This window comes from Xiphophorus hellerii, chromosome 11, assembly GCF_003331165.1.
Source record: "Xiphophorus hellerii strain 12219 chromosome 11, Xiphophorus_hellerii-4.1, whole genome shotgun sequence".
Taxonomy (NCBI): domain Eukaryota; kingdom Metazoa; phylum Chordata; class Actinopteri; order Cyprinodontiformes; family Poeciliidae; genus Xiphophorus; species Xiphophorus hellerii.
This window is the reverse complement of record NC_045682.1, coordinates 24,165,250-24,177,169: the sequence shown is the minus strand read 5'-3', so window position 1 is coordinate 24,177,169 and position 11,920 is coordinate 24,165,250.

Genomic DNA, 11,920 nt, shown 5'->3' with positions numbered 1-11,920 from the left:
AGTGCTTTACCCAGGCAGCATAAAATCAAAATGAAAAATACATGGTTTTAGTTCCTCCTGTTATTCCTTGGTGCATTATTACACAAATCTCCACCATATTGTGTATTTCGTTTCAAGGTCATGAGTTACTAACTTCAGCATGAACCAGTTGATTATTTTTCCTCAGTTCTCTCTGGGAAACGTTCCAACATCCGACAAGAAAGTGTTTGGATCCTCTGCAGCGATTTGGAAAAAGTACAAATGGCACAAAGAAAAAATGCACCAGAGCAACTAAAGACATGAATCCATGTCTTCAGAAAGAGTGTGAGCCAAGTTAAGAACTCAGATTGTGGAGATTTTTACCGAATGACATAAAACTAAAACATAGCGCCTTGAAGAAATAACATTACACTGAGGGTAATGTTAAAATCATTAAACTGTTTTTGTGAGATTTCATGTCGTACATCAACACAAAGTCGAGCATCATTGTGAAGTATAAGTAAATACTAAAATATTTTTAGGAATTTGTTATAAATAAAAATCTGAAAAGCAATGCTTTACAGAATCACGTTTTGCTGCAGTTATAGGAACGAGTCTCGGGTTTATCTGTGACATGTTTGTTCCTCTGATACCTTAACAAAACAGCTGAATTCATACTGAGATTAAATGAAACAGGTGGACCTTTTGAAGGAACACGGTTTCATTTATGGGTGCCGGAGTAAAGGGGACAAAAAAAAAAGATACATGTTAAATTTGTTAGTTTTTAGTTTTAAAAAAGTATTGAAAACCAAGGATTATTCTCCACTTTACAGTTAAGAGCTGCTCTACACGGCAAAAACATAAAATCTTACCAAGTATTTTTGGTCTTGTTTGTAGTGCAAATATCTTTGTTCTAAACAAATTCATAAGTAATTTTTCAGCAACATATATTAGCTCAATAATTCCTTAATATTGATAGAAATGTACCAGTTGCATTGAAGGATTATTGAATTTGTAACAAGACATTTTTCCCTTGTTATACGTGAAATAATCTGCCAATGAAACCAGTACTTTTTTGTCAATATTAAGGAATAATTTACTTAAAACAAGCTCATATATATCTTGTTGAACAGTTACTTGTAAGTTAGTTTTGTCTTATTTCAAGTGTGCTAAGATATTTGCACTACTGTAGTTTGTGGTTTTAACTTTGCAAAATGTTAAAAAAGTTTAAACTTTTGCAATTTACTACTGGATAGTTGTTGCATTACTGCAACAGAAATCCTGCCACAGTTACACTAGTGAGTGAGGCTCAGTTTATCATTTCATAATGTTAAAGCTCCCAAACGGCAGATTTACTCTGTTTTGCCTTCGGGGTGACTCACTTTTGTTTTCTCAGTGTAACGAGAGAACAAAATAATCAAGATGAAACTTGGTTGGCTGTTCTGTGTTTAAAAATAAAGTTTCCCCATTACTGAGCTACCTTAGGGGCATGCTGCTGCACAAACTGTCTCAAAGGCAGTGATGGATGAGCTTGGATGGGATTATGGCTACACACAAAAAAGGATTTTCAAAGAACTGAAGAGAGCAGACGCAGATAAGTGGATAAGGCTTCTTTCTCCGCGTGACGTCCGGCAGCCAGGCGGTTATTGGCTTTGGGGAGAGTGAATATCATTCAGTGAGCTCAATTTGCCAGGAGATGGGTTTGCTAGCTCTTTAAGTCTGGACACCCTGACGCCGTTTCTCCCATCTGTTGTACCTGTCCCAAGGCATTTGGGCACTCCGATTAGAGTAAGAGGCGACAAGAGGCAGGGGCATTATTAGACTGTGAATTGCATTCTAAGCAGCGCAGGGGAGAGAGGGAGGAGTGAAATCACGTCCTGCGCCGAGAGAAAGCAGCAAATGGGGCCTTTGAAGTAGTTTTGCTGTGGAGGCATTTAAAGAAGTGAAATAATTGGATGCTGGAGGCCTGGTATCAGCAAAAGAAAGAATGCAGACCTCATTCTTTCCCACAAGCGTGAGGTGCTCAGACGAGGTAAAGTCGGCTGACAGCTGTGTCATCTCATGCAATTACATCCAAGAAATGTTAATAACTTTTTTAGTTTCACTGCATTATCCAATCAGGGTAAAAAGAGTTGGAGTGTTTCTTTTTTTTTTCTTTCTTTGGCCAACAGAAAGAATAGTTTACCCAAAGGTACTGTTGTATGCCCACAGATATTGATCCATTCATTGTTAGTCCACTCCACTGTAGATGAAAGCCCCCCCTGGGTTCACCCTGGTGGCCTGATGAAGATTGAATAAATGCCTGAGAAAGAAATGGCGGCAGAATGGCTCAACGTGGTCCCATGACCTTTTCAGCACTCAGGCTGTAGTTAAAGGACAGAAGACCGAGCGTCTTCCTTTGGTAAATTTATTATGGCCAAAACTACAACATTACTCAAAGCCCTGATTGTTTTGAAAGTGCTATGAAGTCCTTTGCAAGGTATTATTTACGGCCGGAAATGTAGCGCATGCGCAAAACGCTGGATTTTTCTTCTTTTTTTTTTTTTTACATAGCCAAGCTGCCGTGGTAGAACGATTCAGTTAACTAAATGAAACCTGGAGATGTAGATATTATTAACTTGGTTTCCTTTTCTATTAACACAGAAAAAGAAAAAAATAACGCCGAAAAATCGTTAAAGAACAAGTGAAAACTATTTTGATTTTGTCTCGCTCTCCGTGTCGGCTACGCTACACGCGGACTCGTTGCCATAGGAACTGCCAACAACGGTTATGTTTCAGGATTCAACGCCCCCGCGCCCCCCACAAAAAAATAAAAATTAAAAAAATCACTCAAACATTTACCACTTAAGATCAGTACATTAAGTCCGTTACAGTTTAATGGTTTTAGGCTTAATGTTTATTTTGCGATTATTATAAGTGATCGGTGTGGTAGCTTAGCTACCGCTGCTATTAGCTCAGCTAACACAGCTGTGGCAGATTAGCTAATTTAAACACCTGCTCTACTCATGATTTATCAGAGTTGGTGTTTGGGTCGCCTTTTTTGTAACTGAACCGAAACACACCGAATTACTCATCACATAGATGTTATGGTTGTCAAAGCCAAGCAAGAATAACTGAACTACTTCCCTCTCCATTTTATTCTTAATTACAGTTTCCTGACCATGTTATCTAGTTGTAGCAGTGTTGACAATTAGTAGCAAAGCGCTGCGTCGTACATTTAAGATTTAGGGCATTATATTGATAGCTTAGCTAAAACCAATGCTATTATTGTTGGCTAGCAGCTTTTTGCTGGCTAGCTGCTAGATTGGGGTGGGATCTTTCATAGAGGATCCATTTGTTTTAAAATTTGCAGCCTTTAGTTCATACATGAACGTATTCACACACTTGCAAAATAATACTTTTAAGGACAGTTAATTGTGCCTCTTAAAACGTAGCGCCTTGGGCACAAGACGTAAAGGCTCTTTTGCACAAGCGTCTCATTTAGATAATGCAGTAGAAGAAAAAAAAATCTCATTACTCAACTCACTGATATCACGCTTCAGTAAATTCACATGCATACTTTAATCAGAATTATGATTGCGGTTTAGCTCATTTTTAGCATTGTATCTGCTTTGCTGCTATCAGAAACTTAATAAGACAACTACTGTAGTTTTGAATATGTTAACAGAGACTGGGGGTGTGGAAGAGAAATTAGAATATACTTGATCTAAACGACTTTTTCATGGTTCAAAATATGGCTGCAGTTTTAGAAAATCAAGAAAAGTTCCTTTTAATAAGACTGAATGCACTGACATTGCTATTTTAATGTCTTTTCATGCATGTAAAGTATGCTAATTATGATTAAAATAAAACCGAAGTTAAAGACTGGTATTAATTTATTTTAAACACACTCCTGCTGAGCACAGTTTGAGATGACAGGTTAATAAAACCATCCTCAGCTGAACTGTATTTGATTCAGATGCTATTCCTGTTCATCTGTCTCATTGTGAGAATATCCACAGTTTAAAAAAATGTTTTACAAGCACTTATTAAAACTACAAAAAACCGATAAAAACTAAAAAAAACTTTTGAATTTTATAAGTTTGAATCTTTTTTATGAGTAGAGACTTTTCTGTAACTCTTCATTAGAAAATCATTTGTTCAACACATTTTATTTCAGTTAGTATTTCTGCCCATCAAGCTAGAAATGTAAAATGACTTGAAATTAAAATATATTGATTAATATTATTTGTACACAGATAATGTGCTTTACATCAGGGTTCTTATGTTAGACCAGACACTCAAAGCAAAAGTAAATGTTTTTAAATGAAATGCAAAAGGTTTTTACAAAAAGGAAACTCTCATGATAAATTATTAATTTGCCTGCATCAAATAACGGATAGTTGCATAAACCAGAGATGATATTGCAGAGAAGACTCAATTTACATTTCGAGGTATGTTATTGTAGATTTTTCAGTGAAGGTCAAATATCTGTTTATAACATAACGCTGCCTTAATACCGCATTTGTGTTGAGCAGATTTTGCATAGACTGGCACATTTAAAAAAACAAAAACAATGTTCCCTCTTAAATATTTGAATCTGGAAATCCAGATTCAAATTTCGCTCACAAACTGGGTTACAATGGTAGAAAAATGTTACATATTATAACAAGATAAAAAAAGACTGTTTTTTAAAAATTTTTTTGCAATATTTGTTTGGAAGAAAGCATTTTTCCACATATAAAATGTCTCCTTGTTCGTAGGCTTAGACAAACTAGGACTGAGATGCGATGATGGTTTTATGGGAAAGTTGTGCAACATTTTGTGCAAGAGCAAATGTAAAAAATAACGGTTTTAACTACCAAGCACAGGAGGTGAGATGATTTTTGTTTTCTACAGCTTCTTGAAGTCACTTAAGTCACTAAGCCAACCATGAAATTTGTACACAAACATGTTCTACATTATTACGTTTGTCAGACCGCTTTTTTGGCAATAAAAGTATGAATACAGTCATGTATGAAATGAATTATGAAAAAATGTATATTTTTTTTGCAGCAGAGCTCAAATGACATTTTCATTTTCTGAAGATTTCCTCTCTTTGCAGCATTATCTAATCTGGAGGAGTCACAAAAATTGTCACAGAAGAAAACCAATAACAAACTTGTTTTTTTAGTGTTTGACATATATAAAAAAAAAGAAAATTGAGAAATGAGTGTTAAAAATGTAACGGATGTCTGACTGCTCCAGCTTTGAAAGTCAAGGTTTGACTGAAGGATCACACAAACCTTGAGGTCGCCTATTAACTTCCGTAAGCCGGGCAGGAATCACTCAAGGTTGCAACACGGCGTTCAGAAACATATTTATCAGCATATTACATCATTCGCAGAGGCAAAACGTCGGCTTCCTAATTTATCTGGGGCTGAGGGCTGTGCATAAATGACAACCTGCAAACTTCAATGAAATGATGCAAACTTGTAAAGAGCAGAGTTAATATTTCATCACAAGGATGAGAGACATTCTCAAGGTCAAAAACAGAACATTTTAAACGGATCCCACAAAATGTAGCTTTACAAACTACTGAGACATGGAAAGTATGTAGTGAAGTTTCACTTCAGCGCTGCTTCTGCAGATTATTTACTGGGAGTGAAAAACAATAAAACCCATTTGGATTTGTTGGTCATGTGTTGCCTTCATCTTAAAACCCCAAAAGAAAATATAAAGTATTTTCACCTTCTGTTTTTGCTTTATTGTCACATTTAAATACTTTAGATTGTCAAACAAAGGTCAATACCATGCAAAGATAACCTGAGTAAAATAAAAACTTAAACAATTTTTATGCATTAAAGAAAAAAATGTATTTCTCCCTAAATCTAAATATTTCTTGGACACACTTTATGGTAACAACTGTCTTCCTCTAGGAGTATCTAGGTTATTTACTTTGGATCAACATTATTAGCTTTTTCTTCTTTTGCTCTTTCCTTTGGTTTCTTATTTTTGTTTGTATTTCCTTTTAATTCCTGTAAAGCACTTTGTATTGCCTTGTTGCTAAAAAATGTGCAATATAAATAAAATCACCTTTACTTTTCAGATGTTTGAGATAATGAAGCTTTCACATTGCTGTCATTTTGGTCCACTTCTCATTGCAGAATTGCTTTAATTCAGTCACGTCGAAGGTGTTTTTCAGGAGTAACAGTGACATCTTTAATTGTTCACCATGTGGGCGGAGCAGAACTCGTGGTTTCATCGCCCAAGTCCTGAAGCAGCAGAGCAGACGCAACAGGAAGCACAAGTTCCCTTTTTGTCTAGTTAGTCCACAGAATATTTTCACAAAAGTCACAGAGATCAAGACTTCTTTTTGTAAATTGTCAGCAGTGGTTTTCACTTCGAAACTCTCCCACATAACCAATTTTCCCCCCAATTTCTTTCTTATTATTGAATCAACTTTCCGTCACGCTTTTAATGCTGAGTTTTGTTGTGACCTCCTGGATGAGACGCTGCTGTGCTCTTGGAGTAATTTTGATCCTGAAAGAGATCTACCCTCTTCCATGGTTTCTTCATTTTGCACAAAGCCTCTGATTTTGGAATCTTTTCTAGACTAATAAATGTCTGTCTGTTTTTTCCTCATCAATTCATGAATTTCTTTAAATTTGGACATGATGTGTTGCGTTTTGTTTTTGTTTTTTAGTCTGCTTCACGTTGTTAGACAGGTTCTGTTCAGGCAGGGAACCAAACCCAGCTTTACAGAAACAGAGAAAAGTTACAGTTAATTCATGATTTATTGAGAAATGTACACATTTTCACGTTGAGACATGTGACCTTTTAGCCATAATGAAATAAATTAATTTAAAACTACTGTTACATTTATTTGATGTTAACATGAATTTCAGTAGGAGATGAAAATCGTGTTCATCTGCATGAACATACCTGTTCTGCATGTGTGTGTATGAAGGTGTGTGTGCGTCATTTGTCTGCGCCTTGCAAGGTTAATGCTTCTCATCAATCAGCCGGGCCGATGGGAACCACTAATCTGTCAAACTCTGGCAACAGCAACCTGCATGGGACCTTCAACAGAAGCAGATGGACCATCTTATATCTGCAGGACACGCAGCAGTGTCATTTATATTCCTGTTATTCTTACACCTGATTTGTCCAGTCAACAATGCAGCCTGATGAGCCAATAAGCAATGAAACAGCAAAGTCAGACAGATTTCCTCCAGAATTAATGCACCGAGACTCATTTGAGGAATAAATGCTTTGGTTTTAGTTGTGTTGAGCTTATTTAGGGACGGAGAGTTTTTTCTTTTTTTAAACTTTGTCAATGAGATGCAAATCCATGCGGCATTTAGAGAGGAGGAAAAGCCAACAGGGGCTGCGCAGTGGTGCAGTTGGTAGCACTGTTGCCTTGCAGTAAGAAGGTCCTGGGTTCGATTCCCGGCCTGGGGTTTGCATGTTCTCCCTGTGCATGGTGGGTTCTCTCCTAGTTCTCCGGCTTCCTCCCACAGTCCAAAAACAGTCACAGTCAGATTAATTGGTCTCTCTAAATTCTCCCTAGGTGTGTGTGCATGGTTGTTTGTCCTGTCTGTCTCTGTGTTGCCCTGCGACAGACTGGCGACCTGTCCAGGGTGACCCCGCCTCTCGCCCGAAACGTGTGCTGGAGATAGACACCAGCACCTCCCGACCCCTCTAGGGAGAAGGGTGTTAGAAAATGGATGGATGGATGGAAAAGCCAACAGCACACACTTACATCAAACGTTTTTAGCATGGCGGTGTTTTAGCAGACGCTGGGCAGCGGTAGACTCCTTTCTCTTGATCAGTCACTTAGCAGCTCATAAACCACCGGCGAAAGCTGCTGCATACAGAGCTGCCGGGGCAATCCTGAGCACAAACTGAATCAAGCCAATCATCCCCACACAATTCAATCATTCTGCAACACAAATATTCCATGAGGGGCTTCATCCAATTAGAGAGAAATTGCATTCCTGAGCACCATATATCCATTTCAGCTGCAGAGTTCATCACAGCCAAAAGTTTTCAGCTGAGCCACTTTAAAATAAGAGATTTGCTTTGTAAATAGGATTAACGAATCAATCCTAACTGAGCAGAGAGGCTGAAGCAATTCTTACAAATTAACTCTGATTTTCTGAAAGGTAAACTTTGTTTACTTTGTTTCCTTATTAAATTTGTGAGTTTTCTGCAATTTACAAACACCTGAGTTTTGCAGTTACTGAACATTATGTGGATATTTTGAACACAGCCAGCCTTGAATTGTAAGTGAATTCAGTATTTAACACGGCATTGTTTAACATTGTCACTGTGCCAGAAAAGGATATTTAATTTTTAGTGCCGGATTGTAAATCCCAAACACATTTTGCATGAAATAAAGCAAGATTTTATTCACAAAACACAAATGTTGGGTCATAACTAACACTATAAAATGTGAGTGGCAATACTAAACCTCCTGCCCTTCTTTCAAGTGAGCAAAAAAAGATTATAATGGCCCATCCTGAGCCAAGTGTTTAGTCTGGTTCACTGCAGAAATATGCAGAGAAATAACATTTTAGACAAAACTTGCTCATTTAAGGTAAAATGTTTTTTGCCTTTTGAGAGGAAATGATAAATAAAACACAATTCTAGAATCTGATAGCAGCCTTGTTAAGATAACTTTAATAAAAATATCAGTCTGATTAACAATTTTGATTGCTTTCATATTTATAAAATTAGTCTAAAGAGACGGTTATCTTGTTTAATTCAAAGAAAGATTTATGTTTGCAGAGTATGCCTGCATGTGTGCAGTTAACAACAGTGCAATAATGGATGATGTCTAATTATTTTTAAACACTGGAAAAGAAAGTGATTTAATTACATCTATGTTTTTCAACCAAAAAAATAATAACAAACAAAATTGTATGTAAGATATGAAGAAAAATATGTTTTCTATTAAAACCTCAGTCTGGGTGCTTTTTCTTTGCACACCTCCCGTTAAAGTTTAACTTGAGAAATCTTCACGATTGTTCAGGCATGAATGCACTTTCAGATAAATCAACAAGAGCCTGAAGGCCCCATGATCACATTTTAAGGTTTTACATCTCGTAGTCTGCTTTCAGGTTAAAGTTGCTACAGCAAGAAAAGGTTGGCTGTTGGTTTAAAGCTGCACTATATAACTTTTATAAACAATATATTTTTAAATATTTGCTAAAACTGTCATCATGTTGTGACACTATAACAAGTGTAACAAAAAAGTTACTCCTCCCAATGCTACTATTGCTATCTGCAGAACAACACTAAAAAAACAGGAGGAAATTTGCTGTCAGTTAAGCTTGTGTACGTGCTGCTCTATGTACTAATAGCAGAGAAACAGCTTAACAACACAGGAAAACTGTTCATCAGTTGCCATGCTAATTAAGATCCTTTTCTTATCTCGCCATGTATTTCTGCAGATGGCAGTAGGATCACAAAGAGGCGTCAGAGTATTATTTATGATTTAAATTTATTTTTGAATCCCTTACCAATCTCATACACATCTACAATCTTTTCTCCCATAAAGGAAATCTGAGGTTTAAACATTGCAAACTCTGTTAAAGTACTGAATTTTAAAGTTCCCAAACTATTTAAATTTTTTTTTATTATTCTGGCAGTGATCAGACTCAGATTTTCTTTATCTGCTGTGCGTTTTGCGCCATAGACCATAAACATGTACAGAAGATAAAATTTACCTCACACAGGCTAAACGGTCCGGTGGACAGTAGAGCAGACGGACGCAAATTAATTAGGCCTCAATAGCAGGTCCTGCTGCTTTCTGACCACAACAATTACCTTCCATACATCGCAGAAGGCTGTCCTTATTACCATAAAAATAAAAAAACTTAATGTAAATGAATAAACACACCTTTACATAGAAATTATGAATAAGCCTCACTGACTGTCAGTGTTCTGTGATAAAAAGGTCAGTAAATTTCAGACTTTATAAATGGAAAACATAATTGAGTAATGTAACCTTGTTCATGCAGTTTGTTGACTTTAGAGGTTAAGAACTGGAATTAAATCTAAAATTAAACCTTTTTTATGCAGAGGAAGGGGATAATTAAAGAAGGTGTAAATTTATAATGCATTTATCACATTAATCAGAGGAAAAGTTGACATTTCAAAGACAAAATATCGTCCTAGATGTGCTAGGAAAAAAAAATGAAAGGATGTGGTTGATTTAAATTTTGACTTCTCATCACAAATCACTGCAAAAACACAAAATCTTAGTATAAATTACTAAGATTTTCCACTGGCAGATTATTTCACTTGTAACATGAGAAAAAAGTGAATTTATCTGCAAAGGGATCTAGTACTTCTTCATCAAGATTAAGAAATTATTTACTTAAAACAACCTGATATAGCTTGCTGAAAAGTTATTTACAAGTTTGTTTTATTATTTCAAGTGAGCTTGAAATAATAAAGATATTTTCTCTAGAAACAAGACAAAAAACAATTGGAAAGATTTTGTATTTTCGCAGTGTGACCCTTGTGGAATAATTATCTTCAGGAAACTTGAGTTCATACATTTTCTGCACAGACGGTTCATAAACACTTCTAATTACCTTATGTTTACATTTTTAAATTTACCTAAAAATGTGTGCACAATGTGAATAGAGACCCTTAACAGCAACATATGGAAAACATGGGATTAAACTGGTCATAAATACTCTAATAATTGATACCAGGAATGATTTGAGTACAGATTTAGAGAAATTATAAAAGCAAACATTTGCCAAATGTAACTGGAATTAGTTTTAGATACATTTTTACAGAAAAGTTTAATTATGCAAATAGATAATATAAATTATTCATTCAGTTTTGTTTTACATTTAGAGATTTCTGTTTCCGCCTCCATCATGTTTCCCTGAGCTCAGCTCGGGACTCAGTTAAATTTAAGTTTCATCCTTCTTTTTTGTCAATATTTTTGGTCAAGAAATCAAACTGCACTCAATAACGCAAAAACACTCCAGTAGAAAATGGCTTTTTTCGTCCTTTTATTGCTCCCCTTTGGTCAGAGACAACAGAGCTCAGCGTTTGGATGAAGGTCACGCTGGGTTTCGCTTTGCTCCGCAGATCCTGTGAAGGTGACGGCTGTTTCAGATTAGATATTGATCTCGCTTGTGTGTGTGAGCTTATGTGCCGGCACTCGTGTTTTTTTTTTTGTTTTTCCCTGTAATTGATTTAGTGAAAAGCTTTATCGCATCTATAAACTGCGGGTCATTCCATGCTTGCAGATTCTGTCGGAGAAAAGTTTGTAATTAGCCAGAAGCTTGATGCACATTTGTGACCTTCTTCCTCAAAATGTGTCTGTGCGGGTCATGCACTCACAATTGTTTGCAGATCGATTATTGTGGTTTGTAAAATCTGAATTAACCTTTAATTTTTCTTTTATTTGTCATTAGGATTAACAGCAAAAAATATTGATTTGCAGATAAAAAATGAATTAAGACGACACGTGCAAAATCCCATCAGACGTTGTTTCTTCTGTGATTTTTAAACAAATAATAAACTTTTATCATTATTATTATTATTATTAACATGCATAAGTGGACATAACAGAGGAATACATTATTCCTTTACAAATATGTTAATAGTTGGCTATACCTGAAATTAATGTTTTCTTTTATTATTTTTGCAGATATCACTTTACACACTTTTTTAAAAAATCAATAAAAAAGTAAAAAAAAATAAAAAATTCTGAAAAAAAAAACAAAAAAACACAAAAACATATTTCTAAAATATTTGAAAAATACTTAAAATTTGTATTTCATAAATTTAATTTTAAAAATATTTGAAAAATGTTGCTCCATATTTAAAAAATATACAGAAAGCAAAAAGTATTGAGTAAACTTTTGTAAAGAGCCCTAAAATATTTGTACAAAATTGCACAGTTTGAAAGGTAATTTTAGAATATTTTAAGGAACTTTATGCAATCATTTGAAATTGAAAAACACTCTTT